Genomic DNA, 12,504 nt, shown 5'->3' on the forward strand with positions numbered 1-12,504 from the left:
TGCCTTTTGTATGTTTTTTTTGTAGAGACCTTGATGTGATATTTGTCAGTTATTGTTGCCTTGTTTTGTGTTAAATGATGACAATGTTGTTGTTGTCGATATGGCAAGACTGTAGCATTTCCCCAGCATATCCTTGATAGAGAGTGGAAAATCCTTTGCCTATACTAAGCATGAAATTTAAACTTCACCACATGAATGTCTGACTTGTACAGACGTAGTGGCTGTAGCAAACTAGCCTGAAATAGGCGGTCAAGAGCTACACAATGAGACCAGCAGTCTATAAATAACCTCAAGGCACTTCTCACACAAATGGAAAAAAATAAGGGTAAACATAACACACACTCTTACTGGCATAGTAAACACACACACACACAACCACGCACGCACAGAGCACACCACATACACACATTTACTGTTTACTTACACACACACACACACACACAAACATGTGCACACACACACACACACACACAACAAAAAGAAAGTAAGAGGGACTAACTTTGAGCCTAATTTAGGGTATGTGCTGTGATTTGGAAGCCATTCATTTCCTACCCTTTTGCTGGGCCTGATGTTATGCCGATACGGGCTGCCCAAGGGTCCCCAGTGGGCTGGGCCCGGCCGGGCGTGCTCTCTGAGCTGGTCCGCTCCATTACCCGCCACTGCTTACTGCTCAACAAAGCCTTGGCTACGCAAGCAGAACTGGTTTTGCACACTTGCCGCCAACCAGACAATGAAAAGTTCAAACAAAACTGACTAATATAAAAAATGTTTTTTTTTTTATATATATATATATTCCTTTCCTGTCTGGGAGTCCAGGATTTCAGACACGTTCTAAGCATCAGACTTTAAAAAAAGCTTGGCAGCAACGTCTCATTCTTAAATCACTCTCCACTATCTGTATCACTTCCTTTTGTTTTTTTGAAGAATCTCCAGAGGGAGTTATCCCATGAAACAAGATTTCTCCACAGGAGATTGGCACAGTTGTTGTTTTTTGACTGAAGGGCTAAGCTGGCTTGTGTCTCCATGTGTTTCAACAGTGTCAAATGCAGGAGAACGTTGCTCCAAGGATTCCATTTAACTTCTACAGTCAGTAATTTCTCCAAATGACTTTTTCTTAAAAAATATGTTGATTCTGAACGCTATATGAATTCAACAAGTACTGAATAGTATGCACCAATGCAGGGAATGTATGGAGAGAGAGAGGGAGAGAGAGCAGAACCAAATAGTTGAACTGGAAAAGTAACTAGAAATACAGTTTCACACCACGCAAGGGACTGAAAATATTTGAAATATTTTCATAACAGCTTTTTTTGTGGATGATCCCTGTTGATTTTGGGAGGCCTTTTGTCTTTTTATCGCCTTTTTGTTGTAAATGGATGTTTGTGCTTTTTTGACGAATAAAAGTGTTTTTTCTAGAAATGGTGGTGGTTTATGAGCATGCATGCACATACTCAAATTTACACACGCACACACACACACAAATATAGGACTTAGCAACTGGCAGGTAGGCTATATCTAGACATTGTAGACATCTATTAATGGCGTGATCAATTTAAGTTCCCACAATAGTGAACAGTTGATACATTTGTGCTCCCCTTATATACTGTAGTGCCCGTCTGTGAACTGGTGTCTGCTGCCGGGTCTGACACTGACACACACACACACTACAGAAAGAATATTTCATGTAGACACTTAATGTATACACTCGACTGTTGGCCTCCAAAACTTTACCAATGAATCTCACACATTGCCAACCCACATGTTCCCTGGGTTCAATGCTAAACAACACATTTGTTAAAGCGATGGTTCGGAGTAATTTCACCCTAGGGTCCTTTGCACCATGACCCCGAGCCAAACACCCTCCCAGAACCTGTTTTCCCTTGGTCGAACCCTGGTCGAGTAGCGCTGTCATAAACTAATGAGTTTCTGCAGGCATAATGGAACCAACTTTTATCTCGTAAATTACCCCACTAATAATGCCCTGAATGGTACGAAACTTCAACAGTATGTTCTTTACTCATAAAACGAGGCATTGAAAAGTTGTATGTATACCAGGAGTTTATTTAAATAACACTTGCCTGATGGATGTTACTATCTGCTACTATACCGCTGCATTGACGTTACTTTCGTGATTTGGGAAAAGCCCGTAAAAGTCCTGGCAGGAAGCGATCGTTTTTTGGTATATCCAGTTTTTAATATATTTTTTTCCGCAGTGTTTACAACTTAGTGTTTTTTAATTTTAATTTAACTAATAATTGTTGCAAACTGGTACTACGAACAAAATATTAGTGCATTCCTAGATCTACATCCTTATGCATGCTTCCTGCCAGGACTTTTACGGGCTTTTCCCAAATCACGGAAGTAACGTCGACGCAGCGGTTTAGTAGCAGATAATAGCATCCATCAGGCAAGTGTTATATATATATAATAAACCCCTGGTATATAACACTTATATATATATAATAAACTCCTGGTGTACTTACAAACTTTTCAATGCCTCGTTTTATGAGTAAAGAACATACTGTAGAAGTTTCGTACCATTCAGGGCATTATTAGTGGGGTAATTTACGAGATAAAAGTTGGTTCCATTACGCCTGCAGAAACTCATTCGTTTCTGACAGGGCTACGCGACCAGGGTTCGACCAAGGGAAAACAGGTTCTCGGAGGGTGTTTGGCTCGGGGTCATGGTGCAAAGGACCCTAGGGTGAAATTACTCCGAACCATCGCTTTAAGTGGCTTTTCCCATGATTACACAAACTTCTGACTGGGAGGTTAGTGTGTCCAAAGATACTTCCCAGAAATGAGCAAGACTGCAGGGTTGCACTCGAGTGAGCAGAGTTCTGTTCCTCTCCTGGTTAATGGAGGCCATCCAACAGCAGCACACAGGCTGATCACCACTCTCTCTTTAATCAGCAGCTGTTGGCTCCCCACCCTACCACACATCTCTTTCTCTCTCTCTGTGTGTGTGTGTGTGTGTGATGCCACAGCCTTATCATCATATCAAACACACACACAACACAAGCACACTGACAAGTTCATATACACACATGTCATCACAACCACTCTTATGCACACGCGCGCACACTCCCTTTCCAAAACACTAGCTTACGCAGGGGTTCAGCCCCGGCCCTAACTGATGGCCCCATAATAGTTTAAAGTGGTGTAGAAAAGGAGAAAACGTTGTTTGTCCCACGAGGCCCTTTGCTGTAATTATCTCTCCCAGGCATAAGTGATGGGGTGGATACTCCACTTTCCACTGAGCAGGGTATTCCAGGACTGGGAGGGACACAGGCGCACAAAGACTTGTGTAAATAACGGACTTCCACTTTTTCTTTCAATTAGACAAGTAGAGGAGCTGCAGAGAGATCTTACACAGGCCCTAAAGTGCTGTGTAACACTGGTGCATCTCCTGAAGAAGGAACAGACCGCCATCACTGACTGAGACTCCCACTGTGGTTGCAAAAATGTCTTACTGTAAAAAGCCACAACAATCTACCTTCCTGAATGGAGTACAGTCTAAACTTCAACCCACATCAATACATTACAATCTAGTCTGTGCAATCTAGTCTTAATAGATGGACACAGTGAAGCGGGGTTCACATTGCACTGCACTATGAAATCCGCCCGCAAGAACTATTTTGCCGCTCTTGCGCATGCCCCGGTCGAAGTTCAACCATGCGCTGTAAATCATAGCTATTTTGCGCTGAGCCCGGCGGCAAACACAACAATAATCTTTGGGACATTACCTCATGAGCAACCTAGCAACGAGCGCAGCACATGCCGTGTAGGCTAGAATGTGAAACCTGCTTGACACAGCTCCACTGTTCATTTTTAAATGTAAAAAATGTATTATTAAACTTATTTATAAGTAAATCCAAAGACGTATCTCCGCTATCGCTGATACAATCTTTAAAGTGTATGGTAACACTTTGCTACTCCAGAGGTAGGCCATCATGAAGCCCTATATGGTAGGTAGCAGAGGCGTCACTAGACTTAAGACATTACTGGGGCACAGCTTATAAATACTGGGGCATGTGCCCCAGTAAAAGGGTCTAGTGACACCCCTGGTATAGGAACGTCACATATTACCAACCATCACATATGTCCAACCTCTTATGTGTATGCGTCACTTAATATTAATTTCTATACAAACCAAGACGGCGGATTCCTAAAGAAACGCAAGCACCCACACCATCATTTTATATCTAAATTAGCTATGTAGGCTACCAAAAATTACATTTTACCGTGACTCGAAGAGCTGTAAACAGTGTTGTAAGGCTGCGTGTACAAATCCGCTTGGAGCTCCAGTGGAATTTTGATTTGCCGACAAACATTTTCGGGCTAACTGTTCATGTGCCTGAGAAAGGTTGGGAATAAGCACCCACCAGCCCAGCACTAACCTCCGAGTGTAGTAAACAAAATCGGATATTTCAGGCAGTAAAAGCCCCGGTAAGAACCAAACTAGATATGTTCAAATCTACACACCTACAATATGGCTACTGAAAAATGGTAAGGTTCATTTAGCAAATGTTATTTTGAAGTATTAAAAAACATTGTTGTTTTAAGAATTTTCGAACAAAATGGTTGGTAATTATCACGTTTACGATAGGTAGGCTACGTAGCTAAGCACTTCGTTAGGCATTCAACATAGGTAAAGATGGATTTAATTTAACCACAAGATTTCACTATCCATCATAACATTAGATTCACCATAAAATAAATATTAGCGAAAAAAAGTGGTTTTACCTCTAGTTGAAATGTTTTCAATTTCAATTTAATATCACTTATTAGAGCGGCAAAACATTACACATGTCTCATTGCGCTCTACGCTATGACTTTAGCATCAGTTAGGCTACACTATGACTTTAGCACTCAGCTACACTACTGTATGACTTTAGCACTCAGCTAGGCTACACTATGACTTTAGCACGCTACACTATGACTTTAGCACTCAGCTAGCCTACACTATGACTGTGTCTCAATTGGCGAACTGTCGTAAGTACACTTTCATGCAGCACCCTATGTGCACTGTGTGCTTACTGACGGAGTGCGCAATTTTAACAGAATAGTGTTGTCTCATATCAAACACTAACTCTGTGCACTTCACGGAAATGACGATCGCCTTATACAACTTTATTGGTGTCCTCTATTCGAAAGTGACATGGTCATACTCAGTGGCGTAACTATAGTAGGTGCAGCAAGTGCAGTCGCACCAGGGCCCGTGACCTCCCGGGGCCCGTCGCTACCCCCGCCCTGCCTCCTTTTTTTTTTTTTTTTTAGAACTTTAGAGCACGGAGAGTGAAGCGTCACTTTGACGATCTATCGGAAGATGAGCGCTTAACCTATGCAGAGAGTCAAAGTGCAGGTATTTTATGCAACTCTGGACATCATAATCAGTCAGCTCTCCCAAAGATTTGCAAGTATGCGGGAAACTTGTCATGTGTTTGAGTCTTTACGTCCTATGACCCTTCAACTGGCAGGTGATGATGAACTGCTTGAAAAGGCAAGACGTTTGTCAGACCATTATAGCAGGGGCATTGCACCGACATTCCCAACACAACTCCTCTCATTCAGGTCTTGCTTTAAAGCAGAGATTTCACAGATGTCATCTATTTTTCAACTTGCCAAAATGCTGGTGGTAGATTATGACAGTGTAACATCCACATTCGGGGAAGTGTGTAGCCTACTCATGTTGTTTCTGACATTGCCTGTGACTGTGGCAACAGCTAAGCGATCTTTTTCCAAACTCAAATTTATTAAGACCTATACCTAAGGAGCAGCATGGGGCACGAGAGGCTCCGTGGGTTAGCTATCCTGTCCTGCACAACGAAAGGCTCGTAAGATGGCCTTCTTCTAATGGCCTAATTCACGCATATTGGGGATTGTATGCATATGAATAATTTTATTTGGTTTCTGGACGGTTAAATAAGTTAGGCTACATTAAGTTTTGTTTCTGCGCAGTGCGAGTTTATAAGCAAGCAATCTACGCTTGCAGTTTCAGCAGAGGGTTGAAGAGGCGCATTGTGTTCCCATAATTCCATGCGAGTTGATGTTAATGCAGTAATATTAGATTACCCTGGCCTGCAGGCTGTTAATAAAATATTTTTTTTAATGTTTTGACATGTAATGGATATGTAGTCGTGTGTTTTTTATTTGAAATTGTAATCTGTAACTAAACTACTTCGGTGCCTCAGGCCCTTTGCATAAACAATTGAAGTCACCCTTAATGTGTATTGCATGTATCAGAGCTAATTCATCTTGGGCCAAAATTCGTTGGTATGGGGCCCGTGGAGCGCTCTCGCACCTGGGCCCACCATTGGCTTGTTACGCCACTGGTCATACTGTGTCAAAACATGAGAAGTTTATGTTATAACTTTTTTGTACCTCTGTAAAGTGTGTTTTCCACTGCTGCTGCTTCAGCTTTCTCAACCAGGATTACCAGAGATGCCTCCTGAAGGGAAAGTTTGATGCTCCAATTGAAACTCAGCCTCAGCTCACATGATTAGGAAGGGTTGAATGACTTTTGTGAAGCCGGTATCGGACAATTACAAATAAGGTAGCTTTACTCATACTTTACTCACCAAATGTATTTCTTGTTTAATTTGTATTATAATTAGTTTGATTTGTCATTGATCTTCTTCTTTCGACACTGAGGATAGCACCCTAGTGCCCTCTGGTGACCCTCTGCTACTGTCTGCTGTGTTAGTAATCTGTTGTTTAAGTGTAAACGTTTAGGACAGTTATGTGGAATGCGGTTTGTCACGTTGGAGGAACGTCCTAGATGTCTGTTCTCCAGAGGCAAATGCATCTCCGAGCCAAAGAGGCCGACGACCCTGCGTCCCTCGGAGAGAGTCTACTGCATGGATCAACATCCTTCTGTTTTCTCCTCTCCTTCTCTTTCTCTCTCTCACACATACACTTTCACCATATCTCAGAGGAACACACACACACATATACAAACGCACGTATGCACACACAGATACTTAAATACATTGACTCTACTTTCTTCACAGTAGAAGATCTACTCATCTTTTCCTTCTCCGTCCCTGTCTCTCTCCCTCCTCTCTTCCCTTAGTCATCGGTCCATGTCTCCCATTCTGACTATAAATAAATCCAGAGATGAGGGTTTCATATGCCTGGCCCAGGAGGTATCCACAGCAACAGAACAAATCTTTCCCCTGCTTCTGTGATTGTGTGTGTGTTTGTGTGTGTGTGTGTGTGCATGTGAGAGAGAGAAGAGGAATGTGTATGAGTGTGCATATATGTATGCGTGCGTGGGCATGCGTGTGTGTGTATGTGTGTGTGGGCATACGTGTGTGTGTGTGTGTGAGTGTGGGCATACATGTGTGTGTATGTGTGTGTGGGCATACGTGTGTGTGTGTGTGGGCATACGTGTGTGTATGTGTGTGTGTGTGTGTGCATGTAGGGGGGGGGGTCCTCCGGGGGTTTGCTCATGCTTCAGGTATGTCTGCGATGTCCCAGTGAAGACAGCAGGAAAGGGGGGCTGAGCAGACCAGAGCAGACCAGTCCAGGACTATGAGGGGGCTCCCGCCAGAAGCGTCCACTTCACAACACCTCAGGTCGCCCGGCGCAGCCAAGAATGGATCGGCTCAACGTTGTTTAGCCCCGTGTTGTTAGCAACTGAGGAACGCATTCCTGAGCCAGCACTCACCAAAACTAGGCAAATATTTACATGGCCTCTCACCACCGACGATATGCAGGCGTCAGCTTGCGGGTGTGTAGTCAGCCTTCGTCATCATGGTCAGTGATGGTTATATTAGGGCAAAAGACACCAAGCTTCTGTTATGCTTTGCTGTGTCAAATTGGCTGTGTCAGTGGAAGAAGGTAGCTGGCAGAGATGTTCATGCGATTGCATTTCAGGTTTAGAAAGACCTCATACTCCATGAGTAACACCAGATGACCTTATTTCATGAACGTTTTCAGGATACATTTAAATGTCATCTTTAGATTTTCCATTTCTTCCATTTCCATACTACGGTACACATGCACATATCTTTAAAAAAAACATCTTCAACTTTCAAACTAGATTGGCTGTTTGACATTATCCTCTCAGCACATCTTCCTTATAGTATATCCACTGCCGAACCATACAATAGGAAACCTGCCGTGTGCCACTGGCCAGTGTGATCCCCGCCTAAAGGTCTATATGACCCTATGCCTAAAGGTCTATATGACCCTATGCTTAAAGGCAGAGCCGGACAGTAACGGAGTACATTTACTTGAGTACAGTACTTGAGTACAATTTTGAGGGATCTGTACTTTACTGGAGTATCATTTTTGGGGAGTACTCATGACTTTACTCAAGTACATTTGAGAGGCAAATATTGTACTCTTTACTCCACTACATTTCTATCCATAACCGTGAGTGCCCATTACTTCTTCTTCTAAAAAAAGGAAAAAAGAAAAATCTCAGAAACCCTCAATTTGTTGTTTCCCTCTCAAACGTGATTGGATTGTGCAGGCGCCACTGATTGGGACAGCCTATCAGCAATCACCTTCAGCTTTCCGCCAAAGTCAACTCCATGGTCAGATTTAGATAAGAGACGAAACCATGGACGAAACAATGGATGAAGATGCAGCAGGTCCATCCTGGGAATGTGCCAACCTGTGGCCCCACCTCGCCAGACTATTTCAATTTTCTGAACAAGTTAATGATAGTTTTCGCTTCAAGTGTTTAAAATACAAAATAGTATTTTGTATTTGAAATGCGTATTTTAAATACATGTATTAGAAATACTGGCCATCCCTGGCAACATGGTAAAAAGATGAAAATTACTTGATTTTACTTTCAATTCCTTTTACATTCTCCAAGGTATTAACATTACCATTTTTCATAACTCCACGTAGGACGTTTATGTACATAAATGTAAGCACTGTGGCAGACTGGCAGTAGTAATGCAATATTTAGAAAATGTAGGCTACTCTTGTACTCTTGATACTCAAGTACTTTTAAAAACAAGTACTTCAGTACTTTTACTTAAGTAGACATCTGACTGTTGTACTTTTACTTGTAGTTGAGTAAAATTTAGCAAAGGGTATCTGTACTTTTACTCAAGTAATGAAGCTGTGTACTCTGTCCGCCTCTGCTTAAAGGTGCTATATGATTCTATGCTTAAAGGTGCTATATGACTCTATGCTTAAAGGCGCTATATGTAAGAACGACCACTAACATTAAAAATGGGCGTTGCAGTCCTATGTCAAAGTAAATAGCTACTTTAAAGCGATGGTTCGGAGTAATTTCACCCTAGGGTCCTTTGCACCATGAACCCGAGCCAAACACCCTCCCAGAACCTTTTTTCCCTTGGTCGAACGCTGGTCAAGTAGCGCTGTCAGAAACTAATGACGTTCTGCAGTCGTGATGGAACCAACTTTTATCTCGTAAATTACCCCACTAATAATGCCCTGAATGGTACGAAACTTTTGCAGTAGTACAACTATGACCTTTAGTCCAATAACGAGGCATTAGAAAGTTTGTAAGTACAACAGGAGTTTATTTAAATAAGACTTGCCTGATTATCTGCTACTATACCGCTGCGTCGACGTTTCTTCCGTGATTTGGGAAAAGCCTGTAAAAGTCATTGCAGGAAGCGATTACATCAACGTTTTTTGGTATATCCAGTTTTTAATATTTTTTTTCTGAAGTGTTTACAACTTAGTGTAAATATTAGTGCCTTCCTGGATCTACATCCTTATGCATGCTTCCTGCCAGGACTTTTACGGGCTTTTCCCAAATCACGGAAGAAACGTCGACACAGCGGTATAGTAGCAGATAATCAGGCAAGTCTTATTTACGAGATAAAAGTTGGTTCCATCACGACTGCAGAACGTCATTAGTTTCTGACAGCGCTACTCGACCAGGGTTCGACCAAGGGAAAAAAGGTTCTGGGAGGGTGTTTGGCTCGGGGTCATGGTGCAAAGGACCCTAGGGTGAAATTACTCCGAACCATCGCTTTAAGACATTGCCAAGGCTCAACATATCATTACACTTCTGTGATACTGTGGAGAGGATCCCTGCAGACAAAAGTATTTTCTATGTTGTAAGTGTACAGAAATGGTATAAAAAAGGACTGTTTGTGCAGTCAGTGCATTACCTTAATTCTTCTACTGGTCGCCACATTCCTGGTAGGAGAAGGCCAAACAAATTGTTGACCCAATGCAGCACAAGCTACGACCAGTATAAGTAAGGGATAATGTATTGTCTGCCGGTAAAAGAGCAATGGGATAAGAAAGACTCTGAAGATCAGCACTCTGAAGAGCCGTGTAATAATAGTAAGGTAATGCACTGATGGTCTTACTTACTAAAACTACTCCGATTAACATCATTTAACACTCAGTTTACACTAATTATCATCTATAAATAGGCCCTATGTTATTGTTAGACCAAACCTTTTATTTAACAACTCAAAAGCATCATCAAAAATCTTCAAAAAATACCTTAAGCATAGATGTGAAATGAAAATACCAATGTGAAATGAACATACCAAACATTTCACTCAAGAAAAATCCAACATTGTGACTGAATGACCAGTGTTTGGGTTGGCCTGGCGGTAAGTGTGGAAGCATAGTGCATAACTGGAGCGTGCCCTCCTCTTCCTCCTCTGCTTTCTTTCTTACCCGAGGAAGAAGATCCTTGTCTTCTTTGCACCAGATTGAAGAGACCTGGCCTGTGGCTCGCTGCCAAGCCGGATTGAAAAGAGGCCATTGTAGCTCCGCACCACACATTCTTTTAATTAGCATCCCAAATTCCTCAGAAAATTGCTGTTGAGTAAATATTTTTGCTGTATTGGTGCCTGTGTGTGTGTGTGTGTGTGTGTGTGTGGAGTGTAGCACATGTTTTTCCAGGCCAGGGGCTGTGGAAAGGTCTCGCCAAGAAAAATGTGTTAAAATTCGGTAGGGTTGGCTCCAGAGCTTTCCACTGTAAAATAAGGCGTTATTAAGCTGGGAGAGGGGCTGCTCGCCTTTCAACAAAGGACTGTTTCAATTTTCAATTTTTAATTTCCACACAGTTACCTGTTATGTGAATGTCCTCTACGACCTCCCAGTGAGGCACACACACACACACACACAATCTTTCTCTCACACTGCCTGTCTTTCTGTCTCTCTCTCATACACACACACACACAATCTTTCTCTCACACTGCCTGTCTTTCTGTCTCTCTCTCATACACACATACACACACACAAAAAAGGGTACACATAAATGCACACTCATGAACACTAGGACACACACACACACACACACACACATTCAGTGTGACTAATGGAGTTTACATGTGGTGCTTTAAGGAAAAGGCCTAAACTTGTATTATGCTACAGTCTGCATTATAAAGGAACCAGTTGGCAAGGCAAACCCACACAAACTCACTATTGTTTTCTCTACTTTTGAGGTATGTTTTTTTGCCCCTTCATCATTTATAGTCCTTTTTTCCTCTTTTCAGTAAACTGATTTATCATGCTCCTAAACTAGACCGTGGTTACAAGAGTGGATTTTCATGGCAATTGTATCCGCAGAAGAGATGGTTGGGGCATGATAAAACTGTAATTGCAGCATATTTCATTTTGCTTCCTGGTGTGCCTTCTACGTCCTCTTGTGATGGTTAGGAATTTTCTCCAGATTTAAGACACACAGGAGACTGCCATCACCACAGGAAGCCCTTTCGGAGTCTTCACACTCAAGTTTCTTACAGGTAGACCAGTTCATTCCCAAGTCAATTCCCAATAAATTCCCAGCCTGAAATGAATCCAAAATATCTACTAAAACCTGTTCATTATGAAATCAATGCTCTAGTCAATTCATATAGTCAGACAGGAAGGATGTTTGGGCGTCAGTAAGGAAGAGAACATCTTTGGCTTTGGTTGAGCCAACATAACCTACTTGCGCAGTCATACAGCATCATCCTTGTCATTTTGAGTGGGTCTACCCAGAAGCCTGGGTGGGTGCTTTTTTGGCCTGCTCTACATCTGCACTAAGTAGGACAGAGGGCTCTACACCGGATAGGATAACAAACCTACTGGCTCCGTTTTCACAGGCTGGCCAAGGCATAGGGTGTTACCCTGGAAACTTCACTTGAACCTCACATTGAATGATCACCCGAGGGTCCAGCAGCAGGGTGTGGGACCAAACCTTTAGCCCTGACCACAGTATTGTGTGGTCCCTTATTGTGTTGGAGAGGGTCTGCTGTGCTGTTGACCCCAATTGAAGGACCCCTCACTACTGATAGGCCTGGTCCACCAGCCCCCCCCCCCCCCCCCCCCCAGCGTTCGGCATCCATACATTCATACTCATAACAACAGAATGGATGAAAGGTAAGTGATGGTGATTACACAGCATGTTGATGATATATAGGAATACATTATTGTAACAAACTGAAATCCCTCACAAACTGGCTATATGCATGTGTGCATGCCTGTGTAACGGCATGCACACATGCATATAGCCAGTGTGCATGCCGTTACACAGGCATGCACACATGCGTATTGGGG

The sequence above is a fragment of the Alosa pseudoharengus genome, unplaced genomic scaffold (assembly GCF_046254945.1).
Source record: "Alosa pseudoharengus isolate Yale_2024_CS ecotype anadromous, Long Island Sound unplaced genomic scaffold, YU_APseudo_1.1 YU_APseudo_1.1_scf_1, whole genome shotgun sequence".
In the NCBI taxonomy this organism is placed as follows: Eukaryota; Metazoa; Chordata; class Actinopteri; order Clupeiformes; family Clupeidae; genus Alosa; species Alosa pseudoharengus.